Here is a 26116-nt window from a genome sequence, read left to right on the forward strand (position 1 = left end):
GTCATTTCTCCAGGACACATTGGGACTAGTGTGTTGGTACAGTAAGAATAACCGTGTTTCTTGTTTATTTAGCTGGCCTCACTGGAGCCAGCAGGGCTTCTTTTTCACACGAGGCATGTCCTGCTTGCAGTTGGAAAGAGCACAGGACCTGGTGCCTTCCTGAGCGATGACACTGAGGATTTAAGAATATCTTTGCAGTTGCTGTAGGAGCGAAGGGCGGAATGATGGTCTGCATTCAACTTGGTTGTACTTAATCAGTGTGTTCAATGTAACAAATGTCAGTAAAACATATGGAAAGAAACAGGTCTTCTGTATATAGTAAAGAGAAAAATCAACCTAGGATATAGTTATTCCTTCTAATCTCTTCTGAATTCCTGGTGGTGTGCAAAGAGTTAGGATAACTGAGCACACTGCATAGGGCAACTTTGGACTAGATACTTGACTTTGAGATGGATTAATTGTTAGTGTCACTGCTGGATGGGGCAGAAAAGCCAAACATCTTGTTAATAGTGACCAGCTTTGGATAAGCCCAGATCTGCCTCCTGGATTTTACTGCTGGACTGTCATATATGTGTTCTGTGTACGTGGCATTGTAAATGTTCAGTTTCTATTTTTGTTTTATTGCAATAGTATATTGAAGCAGCTTTTTTTTTTTTTTTTTTTTTTTTTTTTAATGAAGGGGAAGGTAAATGAAAATATCAATAAATAGAAAAAAATCTTCCATTTCAAAGATGTCACTTTACTGTTCACTGCTTCTAGATTGACTATAATGTTGATTAAGCAGTGACTGAAGAGCTGTCCTCTGCATAAACACTGCTGGTTTGGCTTTGTCATAGTGAAGTGGAACACATGGACGCTCTGCCACGTATGCCAACAAAATGTGGATGTGCCCATGAATTGAGAGTTTCTGTTTGCATCTTGGAAGAATATGCCTTTTCCATCTTCCTGCCTCACCATGCATTCCGGTGTCAGTGTACATAGTTCTGCTTGTTTCTTACTCTTGTAAGTTACTCACATTGCAATTGTGTTTTGCATTGCACCACTCATTTCCTTTTCTTCATTTTTTTTTCCCCCTGAACAAATGGTCATTAATTGCAGTAAATTTAAATGTTTTTTTTTTTAAAAAAACTTTACTTTACTTTACTCTATTGTCAGCGTTTTATGATTTCCTCTGCAGAAACATTTGATTTGTTCCGGGAAATCACATGCAGATACAGTGCTTCCCTTCACAGCAACCAGATACATGTTTTGAATTGACACAGGCAGTTTATCCACATTCCTGGACTGCTAAGCACTACTTTCAGCAACTCTGAGGACTAGAACTCATTCCCTGGGAAATTTTCTTTCCTGATGAATCTTCAAGATTTACCAGCAGGACTGCAGATCTGACATAAAACAACCCGTCTTTGTAAGAAATCTCTTTCTGGAGTTGACCTCAGGGAAACAAACACTAAATCATCCTTGCTTGTGCTACATCTCTACTTTGTTTGAAAATATAACTTTCTGTATTTCTGTATTCATTTTTCCCCCCCGAGCCCTACCTATATCCTCAGTGCCTGTGCAGAGTTAAGATTCCCTTGCGTTGCATCTGCTGGTTTTCTCTCCTGAAAGAACCTGTTAAGCATTTTTTAATGCTGTGTTTTCCTTTCCTCGTGCCTATGTCTCCCTTCTCCTTCCCATAGCATATTTTCTTACCTTTTTTTTTTTTTTTGTATAACAGAATATGGTGGTGCCCTTTTTTTCCCTAGGCTTCTTTCAGTTGGCAGAGACCAACTTCTGGTATGGTAAAACTTGTGGCAGTTTCTCTATGACCAATGGCAGCAATGTGAATATTCACCAATTGAGAAATTGGCCCCAGTCATGTGTTTCCTGAAATCAGCTGCTTAGAATAAAGATTAAATGCCCCATCATATTTGTGTTGCTTTATACTCATTATGGTTTGGATTTCCTTTTAGAATCCTAAAAAGGGTTTGGCCTCAGAAAGCTTTGATTACTGCCTGAAATTTTATGCTGAACAGTTATTTCTGGAAAGAAGTGCTCATGTGTCTCTGTGAGATTAATGACAGTTATTTTTATCTCATTCCTGAGCAAAGACAGCAGAATCTGCAAGTGCTCAGCATCACTACTCGGTACATAAATAATTTCACCTGTTCTTTCCTGCCTTCTGTATTAAACTTTGACATTCTGAAATGTGACAAAATGAGTTTCACAAAGGCTGTTTCCTGGGCCTCTTAGGCAGGATACCTGATGTGGGATACTGGGGCATTTTGCATTCCTCTCTATTCACACTGAGTCAAAAACTGAGCTGACTGCTGAGAGAAGGCAGTGGCAGAGAACCACAGAAATGATCAGTTTCCCTGCTGCTGAACAAGACCTAATACTGCTCTCCCTCTGCTTCACTAGAGACTTTGGAATTTTATTCACCTTTCAGGCTTTCTCCTATTGATAGAGAGAAAAGGGGCTTTCCCGGTCATAACCTAAACCTTAATCTCTTGTGTCTCCATAAGAGGATTTAGTGACGTGCTTTGTTTGATTCCTGATGCCAACTATATGCACAATAGTTCAAAAAATCTCTTGTCATGAGTCGCAGTATATCAGACTGAATTCTTTGCTTTTGTTTTCAGTGCAGTGGTGTGAATTCTCTGGAACCTTCACTGAAGCCTGTATGTTGCATGATGCTTCCTCGGAGATCACAGTACCGTAGAAAGGTGGATGCAGAATTCTGTAGTGTGATTTTGTGAAGTTTTGTAAGTCCTTAAGTTGTGCAGGATCTCATTAAAAGCTAAAAGGAGAAGTACAGAGAGTGATTACGTGGTACAATAAGCAGTATGCAAAAAGGACAGGCTCCCAACAAAACAAGCCCTAGCCAGAACACTTCAGGCGTGTAAAACAAAGGGGTTAAAACAGAGTGTTGGTGGTTAGTATGTAATAATTTGAGTCATCCACAGTGAGTTGAATGTAAAAATGTTGCTGCTAGTCTATAATCTAGGGTGATAAACGGAAGTTGGAGTCTTAGCGTGGAAATTGAACCCTAACAAAGCTATTTCTTTCTGCAGTTAATAATATCGTGCAGGGCATATGACAAATGAAGTTTTTTTCTGTTGTTTAGTTGCAGACAATTCTCTAGCTGCTTTCCTACCAAAGCAAAACAGAAAGAACAATTATATGGAGGCTGCAGTCTTCAAGTGTCTATAAATTCATGTAGCAGCTATCATATAATTAGCTAATCAGCATCCCACGTACAGCTGTGGGGAGTGACTCACTCTCAATGAACCTCTGTCCTGACACAAAGACAGTGTCTTTGTCTCAGCTGCAACTTCATTCATTGCCATCATTCTGTGTAGTTCTGTAGCAGCTAGTTCAGTCAGTCCAGACTTCATATTCAAGACAGTGATTTGATCTAAACTTCATTAGGAAAAAGTACTTTTTGTTGTTGTGTTGGCAACAAATTGCTTCTTTGATGACATTAGCAGGTTTGTGAGGTTGGCCAGCTTTTTATAACAGTAGTCCACGTCATGGTAGTCTAAAAAATAGGTGACATAAATAACATATGTGCTGCTAAAAAACTCAGCAAAGCAGAAGACACATCATCTTTTCTATAGATTATTGTTGATGGAAACATTGCTTGCCTGCAGAAGAAACTGAAAAAGTACATTTCTATATCTGATGCTCATAAATCATCATGAAGGGGCTTCTCTGTACGTGGAAGGGCTGTCGTGGTCACTAGCTCAAATATTTTTCACTTCTTTAGTGGTTTGGATCTCATGCATTCCCTCATTGAATGAAATGATAATTTCCACAAAGTTTGTAATGTGAAATAAGTTCCCCTGACAGCCTTCTTCTTGTGGTACATATTTCCAGCACTTTTTATCCTTTCTTATTAGAAATCTTCCCACTTTTGTCAAGTACCTGGGGAAGATGCTTCTCGAATGCATATGACAGCTAGTAGGGTTACCATGAATCCACCACAAAGGAGCTACTCCCCCACTACATGCTTAAATCCTTAAATTTCCTCATGGTACAGCAGGGGAGACGTGTAGTGACACTCTTTCCTGTAGTTACACAGTTGTAACGAGTAGTTACAGAGGACAAGAAGGATCCTTGCAGCATCTTCATTTTCCAAACTCATCTCAGTGTGTCAAACAGAATGACTGTTCTTCTCTGGGAGAACTAGCTGTAGCCTTGGTGTCTGATGAGATAGGTAAGATCTAAATCCGATGAGCTCTTTTCTGCTCTGCCTCTTCCTTGCCTGGCCATACTATAGCAATAACTATAAATAGCAGAGCTGTAGCTACCAGGAATAGACTCAGTATCACACACCATGGTTACATCTCTCCATCTTTATTTTCCTTAAGCTCTGGAACACAGTGTTTGGGAGTTCTAGAGCCATTGCTATCATGTGGAAAACACTTCTGTCCAGAGCTCTCTATGTAGTATGGCTCTGCCCAATTCATATTGCTTAAAAAAAAAAATGCTTAGGGGCATAGGTAGTTCACTTGTAGGACTCCTTATATCTACCTGAAAGTGGTCAGAGGACCATTTTGAAAGCGTGACTATGTAGAGCTGATTTCACCATGAAGCACAAGCTATTGTTTGATTTGTTCTCCCATCACGTTGTAGACTCATATTCAGAGAACAGTCTCAGCTGTGAACAGAGCATTGGGAAAAGCTTTGCAATATACAATACAGTAAGTGTGATGAAGCACAGGCTGCCCAGAGAGGTGGTGGATGCCCTGTCCCTGGTGACACCCAAGGTCAGACTGGATGGGGCTCTGAGCACCTGATGGAGCTGTGGGTGTCCCTGTTCACTGCAGGGGAGTTGGACCAGATGGCCTTTAATGGTTCCATCCAACACAAATGATTCTGTGATACAGCCAGGAAAACCAGTGCACAGCAAAGATATCAGAAAGAGAACTTGTGTACACATGATTGCATGATGTGATATGGAAATGTGGTGTCTACACTGCATCTTGATTAGCTGTCCAGACACTGCCACTTTCAGGCAAAATCTCAAGATTCCCATTTCATGATGACATCAGCAGTGCTCCTCATTGCAGTTCACTGTACTGAGGTGGTAGGAATTTTTGGATTGCCAAACTGAACTTTAAAGAAGCACCGCATGTGGGAGGCCTAAAACTTTCCCTGGGGCAATAGCTTAGAAATTGCTGAAGCCAGGATGTGCTGAAAAATGTGTTTCTTTAGAGCCAAACCCTTCAGCTTTTACTCATGAAGAAACACTTTAATTGTAATAATGAGATCAGGCCACTTGCATGTAAAATCAAAGGCATAATTATGAGCTAAGTTGTTGGTTATATGCTAATATAGGTCTTGCTATTTTTCTATGGGTGTTTCTTATACAACTGCTTCAAACACGCCATAGTACATTTTACTTTTTTTTACAGGCATTGCTAAGAGTCATCTTAAATCAAATACTAGGTTAAGATTCTGCAAATTGCAGCTTGTTAATGGTCTGAGCTGCACGCTGCCAGCTTCACTTACTGTATTCTTCAGGCTTGCTGGATTTGAAAATCCAAGAGAGCAGACTGTGGTGTAGGAACATGCACTGCACTCACTCAGCCTGCTCAGAGCAACCCACTTCATAGAGGTGCCTCTGCTCAAGCCCAGGTTTAGTTTGCCTTCGCAGGCAGCGGAAGGAAATAGTTCTTTGATGGATCTCTATCTGAGCAGGCCTGGGAGGTGCCTGCTTCTCTCCTCTGACTGCAGCAAAAGCTTTTGCTTTCTGTACCCAGAAGTAAATTCTAAAGTAGTCTAGATTGAAGCTTTGAGGTCAGAGGGCAGCTGTATGTTTATACCTTGCTATAATGAAGTACAGTCAGAAGGTCCAGCAACCACCCAGATTTCAGTCTGGTCAGGTTGGTTTGTGAGTTGCCTCACAGTGTCAGGGCTTGATGGCATTAGTAAAGATGACATTGATACCTTCATTGCAGAGGTTCAGAAATTGTGATTGCAAAAAGACCTCCTGACAAACAGGCATTAACTGCAATATCTGCAATGTTACTTGTTTCTTACATCCCACATATGGTGAGGGAGAAACACAAGGAATAAAGAATGATACCTCAATCTGGGGAAACAGGAGACATAAGCACAAAATTTCTGAAGATAAAATGGTTTTATATTCCATCTTAGATGCTAAAATGGTTTTGCATCCGTCTTAGAAGCTATCAGTCTTCTCATCAGCCAATCTTGGTATCTGTTGAACTGCATACGTATTTACTCTTTCCAGACTCACTAAAGGAATCTCAGTTAGAAAAATGAAGCAGGCATCTATCTCCTGCTTTTGAATTATTAGCACTAAGATTTGTTGTTACAAAGAGAACTTGCCGCTCTTTTTTACGATTAGAAATTCTGCTGGCTTTGCTGTTTTGTGGTTAGCTGGTTGCTTGTGTTTGTGTGTGGAAATCTTTGTTCTCGCAGTGTTGTTTCTCTGGAATGCTATGAGCAGTTGTTTTTGTTTGCTCATACTTGGGTGGAGCTAACTATCTAATTGGGTAAATATTTGCAATGTTGTGCTTGCATGCACAGAAGACAAAGAGGGCCTGATTCCTACTGACACAAATGGCCTTTTACACTGGCCTGGCAATGTAAAGGCTTACATAAAATTGATAACTATGAGCCCACTTCTTGTGGTCACACCATGTAAAGTGGATTTAGTATAAATAATTGTCCTGCTCATATTTATTTCCCATTTCAGATGGACTGGTATTTTTTGGATGGGAGGCCTTCTGGTTACAGCCACAAAGGAGGAAACTGTCCCGTTTGACTTTGTGTTCAGAAGTGCACAACTTCTAGCCTTAGTAGGACTTGGAGCTTGGCGCTGCTGAAAAGCAAGGCATGTATTTACCAGCCTGTCTTCCTGCATGTGAGTTTTCCACAAATGTTTCCCAGGTGAACATTAAGGCCAGATAAATGAGTCCAAATACCTGAAGCTGCTTTGAAAATTAGAATTTGCTGGTGCTCATGAAAGGCATGTTTATATCAGTGATAAATATGGTGTTTCAACCGTACCAGGTATCTGCTACATGTGTTATTATAAGCAAATCTACGAAGTTCACTGTAAAGATCTAAGATCTACACACTTATGAAGAGATCACAGTGAACACTTAGGACTGATCTACTGTTAACAGATAATTGAGTCTTTCTTTGTACAGGCGTTAATAAAACTGCTTGTGACATAAGGAATAGTGAAACTGAGCTCCACAGCTGAGGTGCTGTATAAACCTGACCCTCGCTCAGCTTCTGCAGAGCTGCAGCTATAAAAGCCTGGAGTTTACTACAAACTGATTTATCCTGCCTAGTCTTGAAAGAATTGCATAGTCTCCAGGTGCCATTGCTTCATACATGCCTTATGGGGACAATACAGAATGTACTTAGTGCCTTTCTTTAGATCTAATAAAAAACTTTAATATATGAAGGTTTCATTTTATTAAAAATTCTTTTTCTTGTTTGAAATTCTTGCTCACTTATTTGCTTCAAGGTTCAGCTATTTATTCTTGTCTTTAAGAAATAAATAGGAATAATTTAGAGTTTGAACTCCACAGAGCCAAACTGTGATGCTTTTACACTGGATGATATCTTACTGGGTTCATTGTAATTATTCTGCAGAGTCCCTCAGGCTAAGTAAACTTCCCAGGCTGCTTTAAGACTTTTATCACCACAGTGTAGCCATTCTTCCTCGTCCTTTACTGTAGGTCCTCAATTTTTGTCTGTCTTATAAAAAATGTGTTGAACCCCAGATTGTTCAAGCATTTATTGATGGAAAGCCTTCCTTACTGGTATCCATGCAGACTTATTCCTGTTGCCTGCCATTCCCCTGTTCCCAGTCTCTGTGTATGCATTCTGTAAAGCATCATGGGGTCTTAGGAACATGATTTAGTGGGCATGATTGTAATGGATTGATGGTTGGATTTCATGATCTTAGTGGCCTTTTCCAACCTTGATGATTTTATGGTTCTGTGATTCTATGACTTGAGACAGGTAAAACAGGTTGTTTTGTTGCTTGCAGGTATATCCTTTCTCTGATCTAGTTCACTTCTCCATACTCCAATGCTGCGTTGGTTGGAATAGGAGCTGCAGAGGACCCTGAAGTTCATTGTGCTGGAGAAGACTCCTCATAGAGCTGGAGTTGTTTTGTCTTCTGTGTTTGGTAAGAATGTCTCACTGTGTTAACCACCAAGCCATGTCACAAATGTGGTGCTGAATAGTTTCCTATGAGCTCACATCTTTCCACTGACAGTAAACCACTAACTTTTCTAGCTTTTGGGATCTTTGTAAGCTCCTTTGTAGATACTTGTAAACACATGTTGAGTTTTTCCCTCAGTCAGGTATAAGTGGAATTTATAAAAAGGCACATATTTCTGTTTTATGATTGCTGCATTAATCCTGAACACATCTAGAACTTTATGACTGAGTTACCTTCATGCAGTTGTAAAACCAGGTTAAGATTAATCAGAATATTTAAAGTTGTGAGTAGGGAAGCAAATACCAGACAAGGCAGCAATATTTTTTCATTAAAAAAGGAGGCTAAAAATGATACCAGTTCTCTTCCCCCACGTGATACTTGTTGAAGTACAAATATATATAAACCATCTTCCTCGTGACTTTGAGATTAGTATTACTAATCCTGTTTCTCTGAAGTGTTTTTCCTGCTTCTTGTAAGCAAACAGACTGTAGCTATAGGACAGCAGCACCTAATCCTCACCTTCTGTCAGCCACCCACGGAAACTTGTTCCTTCTTCAGGTCTTACCTTTTCCGTGGGTGCTGCAATTAATCACGTTGGTGAGGTGCATGTGAGTGGTCAATGACATTTCCCTCTGTCCTTCAAACTCTTATCCCATCATCACTGTGTTTTCTGAATATTTCTGTCTGTTTTTGCCAACAGATTTGGGTATATCTTTCTAGCTCTATTTATGTTTGTTTCATTGGCACTGCTGTGATTTCTCATCTGACCTGGGTGAGCAGAATTTGCCATGTTGTTTGGTTTTGGGGTATTACCAAAGACTCATTTAGTGGCAAAGGTGCTTTCAAGATATTGTGAAAAGAGTGTGTCCCTTTCTGCTTCAGCTCACCTATCTGCACCTGCCAAAGCTGAGTCTTGCCTATTTACAAGATAAACTTTGTCACGAGTATCTGATATTTGAACTGGCAGCAGTCAGAAATGTCTGACTGCTCCATGACTTTCTCCATGAGCAAAAGTTAAATTTATACCTGAATTTTCTAGCACACGTTTAAAGTCCACAGCTTAATTTGCTGAGAGAGGTCATTAACTTTGTGTTGTATTAGGAAATACTCTTTACCAATCCATTTCAATGCAAAAGAAAACAAAACGGATTTGTTCCAAAAGATTCATTCATGAAAAAATTGAGTTGAATGAAAAAGGAAATGTACAGTATTTTTTTAAAAAATGTATCTGGTATGAGTGCTTCAGACTAGACTGTGCATTTTACAGATAGCTACTAATTACACTGATCATTGAGACGTGTGATAAACACTGTAAGAGTTATTGGCATATCTGTAATGTTTCCTTCTGCATAATATATCTGCACTCTCCATAGAAATAATGCCTACTGCTGTTTCATGTTCAAGATGAAATATGTCCATCAATATATTTCCCAGGGGAAAAGAGAGAACAAGGGTAGGGAGAAGGTTGCTCTGCAAATACACTCCTTATGAGGAGCAAAGTTGCAGGGGAGCTTGTCTGTAGCTCTTCCCAAGCAGTGGAGCGTGTCATTGCTTTTGCAATAAACCTTTCTTCAGGAACAGATAGAAAACAACTGAAAAACAATTAAAAACTTAATTTGATGTAATACTGTCCATAAAACAACTTTACTCAAGACTTTTTGAAAGACTGCTGTTCAGTGTGAAAAAAGACTGCCAGAAGTCCAAGGAGAACAGAGAATATTTATGACTGGAGAAATACAATTCCACTTTTACCCTGGAGGAATGGCTTGGTGAGATGTAATGCTTAACCCAAGCGTGAGGAAAATAATTTGGACCTACACTCTAGGTAATGATGTTCAACAAAACTGTTACAAAGACTTCTTTACTGCCCAAATGATACCCAACAGAATGAATGGCCTGGGAGCCTGTGGTGACCTAACCCACAGCTGCAGAGTTGGTCAGTCCTATCTTTGGAAAAGCTTGGATTGGTACTGAGATATGAAATCTTTAGTTCACATTTTTTACACAGATTTGTTTCCTTTAGCAAAAATCCTGTTTGACTTATCTCATGTTTTTCTTTACAACACCTAGCAACGTCAGGAACAACACTTTGTGCTACACTGGATCTTTTTAGAACAGATCCACTGACTCAACTGGTCAGAGGAACAAAAGGCAAAATGTTGTTCTTTATTCCAATCTAATGCATGTAAAAATCACCTTTCTGGGCCCTTAGTCCCATATAGGTGTCAACACATGACTACAGAACAAAAGAAAATACAGCAAACCTTAATATGTATGCTTGGATTAGCTATCTAACAGTGCTGCTAGTGACCTAATCTGCTTCTAAGTGCATTTAATTTTTTTTTTTCCCCCAAACTGCCTTAGCCATAGCTGTTTCAGACTGATTTCCTGATAGCTTTCCTCCTTTAGTAATGCCACCTGATACTGTCGGGAAGACTGAAATGGGGAAGATGCAAAACTGGCTAAAATTCACTTTCCTCACAATGTGTCAAGTTATGCTGGATATACTGTTCTTCTGTAACCCCGTCACATAGCATCTCTTTGCTTTTTAAACCAGCAAACAGTAACTCGTGCCTTAAACAAGCTACTTCATTATCTTTTTGTTCTTTTTCTTAATGAACTTTGGTTATCACTGGTACTCATTAAAGCATTTTCCTTGTAGCTCAAAAACTGAATGGACACTTTGTAGTCAGTTGTCTATCATTCCACTATGGAAATCAATTCTCTGTTATCTATGCACGGGTTGCCTGGGTTATGTGTTAACCAGGCTGGGATGTGGTGACCTCTGTTTGCATACTATGTGAAAACTTGACTTCGGACCAGGAGGCTGCATTGACTGAAGTAGAGGGGTGCAGGAACATCTGTCACATCCATGTCTCCGGGCAGCAGGCTGCCTTCATCACAGAGATTTGAGCTTCCATGTATTTCTGGCTGTTGGCCCCAGCAAAATGTCCTACTTTTTCACCATCAGCAGCAGACATGGGTTGCCTGAGCATTACTTGTATTTACTTTAAGTTGGTAGAGGATGGGTAGTTTAGGTCTTAATGCAGACTGTCAGTTCAAGTTCAAATGTTTAGATGTTTAAATCATCAACTTTTAATGATTTTTTACTCGTGTATTGTCTCTGTATCTTGTACTGGAAATAGTGCAGTCAGCAGGAACATGTGATCAACCCTCTGTACTCAGCACTGGTGAGGCTGCATGTTGAGTGTTGTGTTCAGTTTTGGGTCCCTCACTACAAGAAGGCATTGAGGCCCTGGAGTGTGTCCAGAGAAGTGTATTGGAGCTGAGAGGGGACAGGAGCATAAGTCTGAGGGGGAGATGCTGGGGGAACTGGGATGATTCAGTCTGGAGAAGAGGAGGTTCAGGGGAGACCTTATTGTCTTCTATAGCTCCCTGAAAGGAGGTTGTGGTGAGGTGAGGGTTGGCCTCCACTCCCAGGTAACTGATAGAATGAGAGGGAGTGGCCATAAATTGTGCCAGGAGAGGTTCAGGTTGGATATTAGAAAATATTTCTTTTCTGAAGGAGTGGTGATGCAGTGGCACAGGCTGCCCAGGGAGGTAATGGAGTCACTGTCCCTCGAGGTGTTCCAGGACCGTGGAGATGTGGCACTGAGGGATATGGTCAGTGGGCATGGTTAGGATGGGCTGATGGCTGGACTAGATGATCTTAGAGGTCTTTTCCAACCTATGATTCTCTGATCTCCTCCATTTTCAGGAATATTTGTGCTAGCAGCTTTTTGAATTTCAGACTCCTCCAAACTCCTGTGCCTCTTTGGGAAGGCAGTGCTGTCTGCACCACTTGGGAGTGCTTGCTGCCTTGCAGAACCAAGTCCCAGGGGTTCAATCCTGTACACTTTGTGTCTTTGGCCATTGACCTCGATGTGACAATTTGAATCCCGAGGTCACAGAATTGTTTCTTCCATTGAATTACTGCTCCTGGCTTTTAGGATATTTCCCCATGCTCTTGCACATCCAAAAACTGTTTATTTCCCCATGTGTGCTTCTGGCAACCCATATTCCTAGATGACTTATTTTAGCAGGAGTCAGATGCTTACAACAGTAAGAGGTTCGTACTGGTTCTTGCTGGTTTAGAGAGCTGACACTAGTGTAATGAGAGTGCTGGCAGCAGCAACAGCTCAAGCCCTGGCTGAGCTGGCTTCTGTCCTTCAGGAACCACCCCCCAGCAGTGTGTCCCCAAGGGGATGGAGTCCCACAGATGTGTGTCTGTGGGCAGAACTGACCCCAAGGCTGGCCAGCAAGCACAGCCAGTGATGGGAGAGGGGAGCTGCTACGTTTAACTTAATGGTGGAGGAACAAGGATACACCTTTCACAGCTTAGTCTGGTACTGAATCACATTAAGGCATGCTTTCCTCTGTAGTTTTATCTTACTCAGCTAAAAGTTGTTAAGGGTGTGACAGATCAGCAGAGGTCAGGTGAGACTGCATGGAAAGGGGGGGGTTGCCCTCGTTTAGGTGTTTTTTCCCCCTCCCCCCCCCCCAGACCAAATAGACAGCACTTGTAATAGCTAGACTCACCTGTGCTTTTTTAATAATAGGTTGCTAGAGTGCTCAGCTTGTTCAGTAATTACAGCCAGCACCAAAGTCATAACGTGGAGCGTGGGGTGAGGTCTTAATGAATATCGTTGCTTGCCTCCAAGTACAGCTCTGTGCAGCTTCTGAGAGCATGGCTTCCTCTGGGACGTGCTGTTATCAGGTAGCACAGGGTGAGTATGTGGCAGCTGGGGACAGTAAGTTTTCAGGTGGCTCTATTGGATCATGGCAGTTGTGCAGGTTCAGGAAATCAGAACTCAGTCTTTATTAGTCACTTTTAACATCTGAGAGCTCAGTGTGTTTCTATATTGAAGCTGATATACCCAGCAACGTGCTGAGGCAGTGATTTTTATCACTCACAGGGAAAAAAAGCTGAGTACTGACTTAGCAACATCCAAACCTGCAGAACCTAAGCAATTTTTTTTTTTTTTAGGATCCGAAGCCAGTCTTGTTCTCACTTGGCACCAAATAGACACAGATGATGAGACTGTAACATATAACACACAGAAGAATTTATTCTAGCTCTCTTCAACAGATTCTGACTTCTGCAACCTACAACAGTACGTTGTTTTCAAAGGTGGAGAAAGGGATAGAGCAAATTACTGGAAGGAAACCTATTGCATATGAAGCCATTTCTGCTCATAAAGTTGCTAAACCTCAGGTTGCCTGAAGTTTGGAAAGTGGAAGGGCAAACTGAAACCTCTGTTTGGTCTGGGCTGGCTGTGTTCTGCAGTCTGCATAGCGCCTATGTTCTCTGGACACCATGAGTAGTTGCTTAAGATTAAAATCATAGACAGTGGGTGTTCCCAGGCTGTCCCGCAGTCAGTAACCAATAATCAAAAATATTTAGTGAAAGAAAAAGTTCAGGTAAATGTTATTTGAGAATGTGAACAACAGGAAGGAGAAAAAGGTGGAAATTCAGAGGGAAAAATGACGAGCAATAGAAAATACGTATTTTCCAAGATCTACAGTGGAGTGAGAATGTTCCCTGGGCTGGAATACTATTTGGTTTTAAAAGTAGACTGAGTAGGAGGCTGGAAAATGCTATGCTAGAAAGGATCCCACGTTTTCATCTGTTGACCCACTAACCTTTTCTTTACAACATCTGTTATCAGAAGTGCTTTGCAAAGTTTTTGTTTGTTTTTCTTTTTTGTTTCATCAGAAATTGTTCTACACAGATCTGACTTGTCTGTTTTCCCAGCAGAGATATGCCAGGACATCCAGAGTCATAGGGATTACCCAATATTTGCCTGTGTTGGCAGTAAATGCTGGCAGGAGGGAACTCCCTTTTTGGCCGTGTAGGTTGCTCTTGTCATATCTTCCAGTTTGAGAATTGCAGTAGAGGTAGAGAATAGCTACAGAGATCCAGAAAAAAGAACCCTGAGGCATTAAGTTCCACTCTTACACCAGTGTTAATCTGAAGTGGATCTCATTACATGGCTCTAATTTTAAAGAATTATACCTGAAATGGAAACATTAGAGATACTATGGATAGGCAGTGTGCTCTCTGCTTTGCTAAATGGATTTACTGTGCTAATTCTGATGGAATTTCACTTCAGCAGATAATCAGAATTACTGATAGAAGAGTTCAGAGTAAGTAGGAGAAAGTACAGCAGTTAATTACAGTGATGTTAAAAATAGATTATGTGGAAATGAGAACACTTTCCAGTAGATGAAAGTGTGAAAGTCAGAACATGGTGCACAGCTTTTCACCTCCAAGTATAAAAGTCACCAAGAAATGTCCCATTGCCTCACCAAGAATGGGTGTTACCAACACGGAAATGGCTGCTTTGCCATCAGAGTGGCTGCCTCCCAGCTGGTGATTCCTTCCAGAAAAAGACTCAGGAAACAATCCAGGAAAGCTTTCCCTCTATTTGGTGTATGCACTATGTAATTGGAAGGTTGTGATCACAAAAGCATAGAATCATAAAATGGTTTGTGTTGGGATGGATCTCAATGATCATCCAGTTCTAACACCTGCCATGGGCAGAGTTGCCACCCACTGAACCAGAAATTAGATGAGGCTGCCCAGGCCCCATCCGTCCTGGCCTTGAGCACCTGCAGGGATAGGGCATCCACAGCTTCTCTGGGCAGCTCTTGTACCAGCACCTCACTCTGTAGGTGCTGAATGTAGTCATATACCTACACAAAATAAGGAAGATGAACTCCTTGAAGGGGCTAATTCAGAACTGGCCTCCTGGTAATCTTTTAGCTGGAGTAGCTACATGGATTGGAAGAGTTGAGAAAGGCATCATGCTTTGTACTTCTGACTGTCATTGCAAAGCAGCCAGAAATAAAGAGCGGAACGAGAAGCGTTTAACTGCAATGTGTGAAGGCTTCAATTATCAGTGAAGCTAACCTGATAGCTCTGGTGCTCCTGTGGTTCATGATGAGAGAATGAGGAACCTCCAGAGCCCTGGAACACTGTTCTGTGCCAATCTCAGAGCTGCCTTCAGCTCTGTGCTTGGTAATCTGTTAGTGGTTGCAAAGCTGTTCTCCTTCTCTTTCTTAACACTTCAAAGGAGAAAGAATTCAGCATTTTCCCATTCTGTGCTGTGGCTGTGGCACAGACATATGTCTTGTACCTTGCAGCTAATGTGTACCTTGCACTGTCACAGGGTGCAAGAAAGATTAATACCCACTGATAACCATAGCATCTTCTTTTTTAAACCTCCTAAGTGCTCTGCTGACACAGTCCCACATTCCACCTGTTTGGCTGCAAACCCTCAGTCCCCCATATCTGCATGCATTGCCCCACCAGCCAGCAGCTGATCCAGCCCCAGCTACCTTTTGTCTCTCTGTTTTAAATCTCAGTCTGTTTTTGAGGATGAAAAATTATCCTCTGCTTCAATTTCCTCTTGCTGGTGCTGGAATTAATTGTTAGTTGCATTCCTTGTGGGGAATGTAATGAAAATATGACTATAATATACTTATAGTGTGATTTGTGGTTACCAGTGGAAATATTTAATGATCTTTTTGTACACATGGAATAATTGCTTCTTCTGTATCACAATAATGGACTGCAATACAATTACACTCTTGTTCTTCTTCGTATAAGAAATAAGCACATGAGTGGAACAGAATCTGAAAAGCAGAATGCCCCTCATATCTCTCCAATATCCATCTGCTCACTGGAGATTCTGCACTCTTTTGAATAACACAGACTCTTATAATCAGTGTGATTGTGCAGCTTTAAGATAAACAATTCATAAGATAGCTAAAGTTCATTTTCATAACAAAACTAGGCATTAAGGAGTCATTCCTGAGGCTTTCCCTAAAGGTAAAGGCTCAGAGGATTGCAATACATTGCAGATAAATCCTCCTCATATAAAGCAATATATCCTCAGTTGCACGGAGATGAGCAACACTCACTTTCTCTAACAAACTTCTGCTGTGAGCTGCCTCTGAACAAGGTGTTCCTGCCTTATGAGAGCTCATTGCCCATATGTTAAACCACAGACTTTTCATTTTTTCATTTGGCAGGAGAAGGAAGGGGTTAAAAGGCAAGGAGCAATCATGTGCTGGCTTTAGGAAAAAGTAAGTTGTGCAAAAAGTTGATGAGAAGTGAAAATCGCTGAGGAAGTGATTTTTTAGGGAAGGAAATGTGATGTTTGCAGACAGGAGCACTCAGTCTCCTTCTCCTGCCATGGAATGTGGGTGAGAGCAGTCCCATGGGCGGGCCTGGTAGGGCTGGAGATGTTAATCTGTGCCACAGAGATGGAAAAAGGATCAGAGAAAGGGTCCCAGGTGTAGAAAGGAGGGACGGAATGCGCCCCAATGTTGGATTCTTTGGCACAACATTTGCTAGTGCAACCCTACTGAGCTGCCAAGCACCATGACTTGCACGTATGTCACCCCTCTGGCACAGTTATGGCTGTGTGACTCATTCTAAGGCATCCTCAGAGCAAAGATTGTAGAGAACACTTCTTCAATTTGGGGAATGGCTGAAGATAGAATGGAGTGCAGTTAGCACATCAATTTAAAAGCAGCTGGCAACACACAGTACAACAAACAGAGGGTAAGTTAAGCTGTCACCTTCAGTAAGCTGGTGGTCAGAGAGCCCTTTGATGCCAACCTTCCACCCATTCAGCGTTTGGTGAGAGCGATGTATCAGCCATGAGGTGTTTGCACTGCCCTGCTGCTGGGACCCATCACTCTAACAGGTTTAGTGGCTGACATTTTTGTGTTGCTGTGTTGCTGTGATGCATTGCTTTATGACTTTTAAGCTGCAATTGTGCATTTCTTCATAAAATATTGACTTCAAGCCTGGGACAGTTCTCTTAAAACAGGAGATGTGGATGCTGCCTCAGCCTGCCTTGTGCCATTCAGCACTGGCTGGATCTGGGCAAGCAGGCAGTGCTGCAAACCAGGAGCAGCAGTGCTTTTTTCCTATCCCACGATGGTACAAGTGACTATGTAGGTCAGTGAGCAGGGATGAATCCTGTCATGTGGCCTGTACAAATGCAGAACCATGTTCTTTGTGTAGAGGCACATGCGGATTCCTAGGGAGAGCTGCTGGGGGCTGGGGCTCACAGGGTGCTCTCCATCTAAGTGCATAGCATGAAGAGGGTCGCAGAATGGTTTGGTTGGATGGGACCTCAAAGCCCATCCAGTGCCAACCCCTGTTTTGGACAAGGCTACCTCTCCCCTGAATACGTTGCCCAAAGCCGTCTCTGGCCTAGCCTGATGTGTGGCCCTACGAGTCCCTTGCCAGGGGCAGATAGAAAGCAGGATCTGCTCCCAAACACCATCAGCACTCTTCTTAAGAGCTTTTTCCTTGTTAATTGCTTTATAACCAGTTATGATTACCCAGTAATGATTCCTGGGTCTAATGATAGGAAGTACTCATTAGCACATGGGCAAGGGAGCAGTTCCCCAGAGCATGTGCATTTAGCAGAGGGGAATATTTGAGACTTGCAAGTTTCCAGAACAGGAAACTGAAATTTTAGGATCTAATACAGCGACCAATTCTCCATTACCATCAGCTGCCACAATCTAGAGGAAGACACAGAGGGAATCAAGTATGCATAATGCAAACTCACGTAATTATAACACTATCAACCTGACTTTAGCCACTTGGCTTGGAAACAATTGCCCCCAAATATTGGCCTTTGACTGTAGAAAAGAAATACTCTCGGGAGAAACTTTCATTTAGATAGCAAATTAGAGGCATAAATTAAAAAAGAAAAGCAAATCACTTAGAAAGTAGCTACCCCTGGTGTAATGCAACGAATATCAGCAAGCTCTGCTTCGGGGCTGAGAATGCTGTGTGCTAAATCAGCATCAAAATGGAGCATGGGGGGCTACTGTCGTGTTGATGGTTTTCCTAGAATGATCTAAGTCTAAAACCTCTGAAATTAACAGTCAAATAAACAGAAAAGGGCACAGAAGGTGCTTCCAATCTGTTCTTAAAACACAAAATCGAAGTCATGGCTTTAAGCACGCCCTTCCTCCCGTGTGATGCTGGCCGGACAGATGGTCTTACACTGCACTTCCAGATCAATGCATTTAAAGAGTCCAAAATCAGGAGGTTTTACAAAAAAGTAGCCAGCCTCTGCCTGACCTCAACAACTGAGTGTTGTCCAGTTGTCTGTAGCTCAAGCATTGTGAGCACCTTTTCTAGTCCAAGTAACAGGAGGATGATTTGTGGGACTGCAGGCAATTATTCCAGTCTTCAATTTCAAGATGCTGTTGACTTTTACCTCTGACACACTGGAGAGATTGAAGTGTTTCACAATAGCAGGGTCCCAGGAAAACATTTCTCAGTCAGACTGATGGGGACACCCATTCCAAGAGGAGAAGATATTCAATTGTGTAAATGCAGAGAAAATGAGGAAAAGAAAGGTATTGTCTGCCATTATTATTAGCTGAAGACCCAGAAGAATTTCTGCAGATGGCAGATAGCATTGCCAGTTTCCAGAACCTAGTGGCTTTTCTTCATATTTGTTTTGTCTTCAGGGAAACGTGCAACATTTAGCAATTAGATGTTGATCCAACTATGAAACAAGGTCAAGCTATTTTTTCTCCCTAACATAACTGATTTTAGAGAGTATGTCTGTGCGCCTTGTGCTGTGGCAACAGCAGGGGAAAAAGTTTATCACTACAAAGTTCACAGCTTAAAATGCAGAAAAAGCCTTTACCAGATCCCAGAGAAATGGAGGATGTGGATAACGGTGGGGCTTCCCAGAGAGCCCAGGCAGTAGGGGAGAGGTGCTGCTCTTGCTTCATGAATTCCTAATAATTTCACTGGGATTCTGCAGATAAACTTCCTGCTTGAGTTCATCCTCCCAAAGGCAGAGGGCTGCTGGTGGTGATACTCTGCAACTTAGGGATGTTTTTGTTATGCCTTACTCCTGCATGGTTTCATAGATTAGGCAGTACAGTCAGTGACTGAGAGCTTTTCTTTTACACTGCTACTTCATTTCATATAATCTCACTTAGAATCATAGAATCGTGGAGTAGGAAAAGACCACTAAGATCACCCAGTCCAACCATTGACCCATCCTCACTATGCCACTGAACCACGTCCCTCAGTGCCACATCTCCATTGTTCTGGAGTACATCCAGTGTTGGGGACTCCACCACCTCCCTGGCAGCCTGTGCCACTGCATCACCACTCTTTGGCCAAATAAATTGTTCCTATAATCCAGCCTGGACCTCCCCTGAAGCAACTCGGGGACATACCTCTTGTCGCACTCGACCATTCTTCTTTCCTTTGCACAACAATAATAATAGTAGTATAATGATAGTAATAATAATAATAATAATAAATCCCATCTCCCTGCTGTCAAGAAGGATGCAAGACTTAAACATATGTCCACCACACTGCAATAAAAATTGATTTGAACTGAGCTGAAAGCCGATAAGTAATAAGGATTTGTTGGCTTGCATCGGTTTTTGTCTGACAGCAGCAGAAGATAGCATCAAGCAGCATGTGCTGAAATACACTGTTACAAAATGCAATGGAGGCAAAATGAAGTGGTGGTCAGTGAGGGTGCACCCAGGACCCTGCAGATTGGGATGGGGCTGGGATGACTGCAGGGCAGGGATGGAAAGGAAGGGTGGAAACGGAGAGAAACTGAGAGCTGAGGAGAAAGGTGAACTTCTGCCTACATCTCCAGCCTCCTGCCCACGCACTGGGAGCCCTGCAGAACCACAAGGCATGTTGGCATAGGCAAAGCCCAAGGATTTGAACTGAGGAACCATATTCTGTTGTCAGCAGCTTTTCTTTGGACTCAGGAACTCTGCAGTGAGTTTTGCAATCTGATTCTGCAGGGAGAAGCTCACTTTGTTAGGTCGGGGGGGGGCTCCTCAAGGGCCTGAAGATGTCACGTCATGCCATGTCCAACACTGCTGAAGTCCACATCTGGATCAGGATTTAGCTCCCACAGAAGATAAAAAAAAAAGTAAATGCTTTGAGCTCTGCAGTCACAGATTTCTTCCCCCCCTGTTACCACAACATAAGGCACATTTGCATGTTCTCTAAAACTAGGTATTTTGGAATTAGAAAGAAAAAAAAACAAAATAGAAAGGAAACCCCAGGATCTCCCCAGTCCTGTGGTGATGTTCTGAGCCCAGCACATATGATAACAATGCACATCTTCCAGTCAACTTGTTCTCTCCCCCCGTGCCCACACTGTGTCCAAGGGGAATGTCGTGTATGTGGTGGATGAGTGCTCTATGGTCCCATATGTGTGCTGGATTGGGCTACATCTCATCTATGCAGCTGGATGGGAGCTGCATTTATGGAAGCTTCTCCATCCTCTTCCCACAGGAAGCAGGGACAACAGCTGTGGCAAAAGGGTAAAGCCATGTTAATCTTGGGTTTATGACTGCTTTTTATTTTCTGTTCTCTCTGCACACCAAAGCTCATAAAAATGCTATGGGAATCCGTGTATTATCTTGGAAATGGAGTGTTGAATCAACCCCTGAATTGTCTTATTGTGTTCAAGACCGTGGCCAACAAACCAATGGCTTCCTCAGCGCTCAGCTGCTGTCATTCCTGTGATCACAGACTGCATCATCCTGCCCTTGGATTTATCTCATTGCTCCCCAGCTATGCTGTGTGTGGCTGTGTCCCATCACACTTGTTCTTTGTGGAGCAACCTCCTGGGAGCCTTCCTTATGGGCATACTGGGGAACCACCAGACTACCTCTGCCCAGAGGTAGACTTTCTGGTGGAAGGAACAGCGTAGAACAATACAATCACTAAACCATTAAGTCTGAAAAAGATCTCTAAGATTATCTAGTCCAACCATCAGCCCATTGCCACCATACCCACTATCCATGTCCCTCAGTGCCACCACGTCCTTGGGCAGCATATTCTAGTGCATTACCGCTCTTCCAGAGAAGAATTTTTTCCTAATATCCAAATGGAACCTCCCCAGATGCAACTTAAGGCCATTACAACTTCCCCAGATGCAACTTAAGGCCATTACTTCTTATTCTAGTTTGTTGAACACTTTTTTTTTTTTTTTAAACACTTTTAAAACACTTCTGTGAAGATCTGAGTTACCTTTTGTGGTCTGTTGGAGCCCTCTGCCTTGGTTTTGCTCCTTCCCATGTTTGCTTCATTTTTGCAGTTGGACATACATCAGTTTATTAACAAACTCATATGGACAACTTAGCATTCAGGAGCTGATGTTGCTGATTCTTTCCTAATTTTTACAAAAGTAGCCAATGTGGTTTTGTAATCTTAAGCATCTGTTCCAGATGGCTTGGCTGGCTCAGTTAATACTGTATTACAAATGTGTGTAGTGTTTTTTCTAATGTACAGAGACTTGATCAACTGGAGTCATGGCAAAAAATCTCAGCACAGAAATGCCTTAGGAGCATATTCTCTTTTAAAGCAAATGTAATATGGACTAGTATTGATGAGACTGCTCTGTACCGATGAAGGTCAGGAGAAGGATTTTGTGCTGGCAGCAGTGATGCGCTCGGGAAGACAAGGAAGCTGTCAAACTGTGTTCTAGAAGGTGCTGGTTACCAAGTGGAATTTCACCAGTTTGGGCAAGTGTTGGGCTGGGCTCCTTCAGGACACAGTCTTGCAGTGTGGCCCAAGTATTTTCTTTTTGCCTTTCCAGAGTGAAGTGTTTGTTTTTTTTTTTCTGGGTGAGTTCCCATTTCAGCTCTTAACAATTTCAAGTGGCACAAAGCAAAGTGTCAAATAAAACTGGAATGTTTCTATGCATCACAGTCCAAATTTTGAATAACAAACTCCAACACAAAATCCTTACCCCATCTCAGCATCCTCGCCCCAGCTCAACGTCCTCACCCCATCTCAGCATCCTCATCCAGACTCAGTATCCTCACCCCAGTGTGCCCACAGCCATCACTGCTCCCGCTGGGAGCTGGAAGCTGCTCCGTGCCGCCTGCTCATTTGTCCTATTCTCTGGGCTTGGCAGGTGGCATTTTTGCTCAGTGATTCATTCCCTGGCATATGCATTTATCTGGGCTGACATTTTAATCATGCAAATAAGGATCTCCTTAATGAAGAAAAAAATTAATTTCACAACTGTTGCTACAAACACAGTGACAGTCCTGCTAATGTCATTACATTCATAATACAATCAGTGGCTTTTCCATAATTACTATAAACTGGTGCACTTAGCAGCAGAGTAAAGGTTACACAAAGAGCTGCACGACTCCTCTTGTTCACTCTGGTTTTATCGAGAGTGTTTGGCACTCCTCTTATGCCCCTTTGAAATCTTTTGGTTATCGCTGCCTCATTGCTTGTACTGCAGATGGCTTTGCCTTTGTTGGAGGCACAGACAAAATAAGTGGCACAGAGACAACTCCTCCATGACCTTTATTGCTCCTTGTCTTTCAGATCCCAGCGTGCAGAGTAAACAAGGTGACTCATTCTCTTCTGGTAAATAGCTGCCTCCCAAGGTTTTGCTGCTGACAGGACTTTTTGTTTTTTTAACTGCACCCAAAGAACAGAGGGATGTGAGCTATGAACCACATAGGTAAACTCTGCCTCTGAATCCTTATAGGCTCAGTAGCCATAAGGAGAAAAAGCATTTTATAGTCAAAAAGCAGTGAGAATAAATGATTTCCTAATGGGAAAGTGCCTCCTCTCTTCCCTTTTTCCTTAGAGATGCTGTGGGTGAGATACTTGAGACCTTAATCCCAGAGACTGGAGAGATTGGAACCAATTGCAAACGATGCCCATCAGCCTCAAGTGTTTTAGGGCTGGGATTTCACCTTCTTGTTATCAAGGAAAGATTTAAGGTTGTTTGAAAACTTATTCCAAAATCAAGCTATTACTGTTAAGATTGGGGCCACTTTTCACAGACATTTGAGGTTGTTCCTTTAAGATACAGTGTCTAAAAAGGGGCAATAAGAAAGAAGGGGACAGACTCTTTAGCAGGGTCTGTTGTGGTAGGACAAGGGGAAATGGTTTCAAATTATTAAAAGGGAGATTTAGATTGGATGTAAGGAAAATGTTTTTTATGATAAGCGTGGTGAAACAGTGGAACAGGTTGCCCAGAGAGACTGTGGGTGTCCCATCCCTGGAGACATTCAAGGTCAGGCTGGATGGTGTTCAGAGCACCTGGTGGAGCTGTAGGTGTGTCCCTGTTCATCGCAGGGGAGTTAGACTAGATGACCTTTAAAGGTTCCTTTCAACTCAAAAGATTCTATGACACTGTTTTATGACACTTCACATGGTAATGTCAGCCTTTCTCTTTCATTTTCACCAGAATGGGAAGAGTTCTCCTGGTGGCAGAAATGCAGGATATACATTATTCATCTGGCAGAGCTGTCAGGGACTGCAAGTTTGCTGCAAGACCTTTGGAATTTCACAACAGCAAAAGAAAAGTAAGAGAAAACCAAGAGAAGGGAGAAAAAGCACAAAAGGAGGGAAAGAATGAGAGGATATTGCTGGGGAGGTTCTGCTTGTTGGTGGGAAATTTAGAAGCTCTTCCTGGACCACTTTGGCCATCTCTACACTTACTGAGGACATAATATATTTAATTGATGTACCAAAGGTGGAGAAGAGCTGGTGTAAATCATAGAATCATAGAATGATTGAGTTTGGAAAAGACCACTGAGATCGTCAGGTCCAACCACGGCCCACCACCCTGCCCACTAACCATATCCCTAAGATGTAGCATTGCAGATGGGACAGGTGGAACCTGCATCCTCAGCAGCAGCCCTTGCTGTATCTGACCATGGAGTTTGCATGAGCTTGGTAACAGCTCCATGAAAGAAAAATCCCTGTGTGCGTCCATGCTGAGCATGTTCCATGTAGGTTTCTCCTGCTGGGAGAAGGAGCTGGGGCTGGATCACAAGGAGGACAGAAGGGGTTGTCAGGGATGTTCAGAACAGGAGGGAAAGATATTAGGCACTGAGAGGTGGCACTTGGTCGGTCAGCCAGGTGAGGGCATACAACCAGCAGCCATCTGCAGCCTGATGATGAATGCACGTGGGCCAACAGTTGTGCATTCATTGTTCATCTTGCTTGTAATGGATGCACTTTTTGTAAGAGGGAAAAATCTATAAAACACTGCTGTTCAGCACAGATGGTCACTGTCACTGCCTCACTGCCCCGAGAAGATTCATAAACCTGCACTTCAAAAAGATTTTTCCAGTGACACTGTAAAGGCTCAGAATCAGAGGTAAGGCCACAGTGCTGCCCTGCAAGATCATTTTGTGTCTATCAAAGCGACACCCAAGCCAGGCTATGAAGCCTGTGTTAGTCCTCAGGGCATTTTCTTTGCCATGTTCCTATCCAAGGAACCTGCAGCCCTGGTGGAGGGTTGCACTCCATGTAATAACCAAATGAGTGCTTCGTTTGGCTTCCAAGAACTTGGAATATGCTGTGTCAGTGAGGGATCCCTTGGGGATCCTTTCCCATAGTTTCTTGTTGGTTTGTGAATTGATTTTGGGGTTTTGGGATCACATATAGGAAACACAGCTGTAGCTTACAGCCCCATCAACAGGGTCAGCTTCCCTGGCTGGAGGATAGGAGGCAGCAGGGAGGGCACCCATGCACAGAGCTGTGCTGTATGTGCAGTCCCCACAGCCAGAGGCACATTGTAAGCTTTGGGTCCTACCATGAACCACCAGATACAACTTCCTCTGGAGTCAGTGGGAATTAGCCAGCACGAGGAGCACAATGTGATGGAAACAGGAGACACTGCGAGTTCACAGGGGACTTGAATTAAAAGTTTGTTAGGACATAGTCTATATTAGTTAACTACATTCAGATAATCATTTTCCAGGCATTCAAGGCCAGGTTGGATGGGGCCCTGGGCAGCCTCATCTGGTACCAGATCTGGCGGTTGGTGGCCCTGCCTCTGGCAGGGGGTTGGAACTTGATGATCCTTGGGGTCCTTTCCAACTCAATCCATTCTATGATTCTATGATTCTAATCATGTTCCAAGTACCTAGTAATTTTCATGACAGCAACGTGATCAATGTCTGGCACATGTTGGTATCCAGCCTTTGTGTTAGTAAGAAATCTGTGTCTGGGTTTCAAAAGCATGTTTCCAAACCTTTACTTGGAGTGGTCTGAATAAAAGTAAATGTGCTTCCATAGAGCACATTAAAAACGTACAGAAGATGTTTATGTCCAAGCTTGAGCCGTCGGTCTCACTTCCATGATCCCTGCGAGCCCCTTACAAGCCCTGCTGTATGCTCATGGCAGTGCTGGTCACAAGTGCAGCAAGCAGAGGTGAGTGATGTGGAGTTATTAACAGAACATTTGGCCTTGGGAATAGAAATCAGCGTGTGAGCAGTCAGAGCAGGGTCTGCTTCTGCCTCCCTCCCTCCCCTCCCTCCGCCTGCAAGGACAAGAAAGCTGTTAGCTGGTGCGTCACCTGCAGCCAATAAAAGTGACATTTCTTGGGCACATCACGCAGGGGAGGCTGAGATGTTTTGATCCATCTTAGGCAAGACTGATGGCAATTTAGAGATGTTTCTGTCTGTGCTGAGATGGCTGACGGACGGAAAAACTGCCAGTGAAGAAACAGCCTTGTACCAGGAGTTTTGCTGAAAGAGGCAGAATCTGATTTTTAGTTAACTCAGCATCAGAATGGAAAACCCAAATGCTTACTTGCAAGAGTTGTTGGTTTTTGTTTGGTTTTTTGTTTTTTTTTTTTTTTTTTTTTTTTAATGCACAGAATAATATTAGGAATTGATTTGAAACCTAGAGGACCTTCAGTCCATTGTCATTCTGACCTATCAGCTTTAAATCCAGATATTTATTGTTCTATAAATATGCAAAATATTGCTAATTCTAGCATTTGATGTAATTTAATATTGTAACACATTGATTAAATAAATGAAAAACAATATATATATTCTAGCTACAGACATTCCTGTGTCATGTCAAACTGCTTGGAAAGCACAGCCATC

The 26116-nt window shown here is 42.5% G+C and overlaps 1 long non-coding RNA gene across 5 annotated transcripts; it reads left to right on the forward strand.

Annotated features, from left to right (window-relative positions):
* Positions 1–1145: 1145 nt before the first annotated feature.
* Positions 1146–25817, forward strand: LOC122159699. Of its 5 annotated transcripts, none has more exons than XR_006168592.1 (7): positions 1146–1408; positions 2625–2708; positions 6713–6880; positions 8024–8164; positions 22584–22722; positions 23458–23575; positions 25299–25817. It is a non-coding gene; the product is annotated as an uncharacterized LOC122159699 (long non-coding RNA). The 5 variants fall into 5 exon arrangements; XR_006168589.1 differs by lacking the exon at positions 25299–25817 and adding an exon at positions 13188–13314 and having other exon boundaries at positions 23458–25050; XR_006168588.1 differs by lacking the exon at positions 25299–25817 and having other exon boundaries at positions 23458–25050.
* The last annotated feature ends 299 nt before the right edge of the window (positions 25818–26116 follow it).

This window comes from Centrocercus urophasianus, unplaced genomic scaffold (genome assembly GCF_019232065.1).
Source record: "Centrocercus urophasianus isolate 14NV4802_14NV808 unplaced genomic scaffold, USGS_Curo_1.0 seq_16, whole genome shotgun sequence".
In the NCBI taxonomy this organism is placed as follows: Eukaryota; Metazoa; Chordata; class Aves; order Galliformes; family Phasianidae; genus Centrocercus; species Centrocercus urophasianus.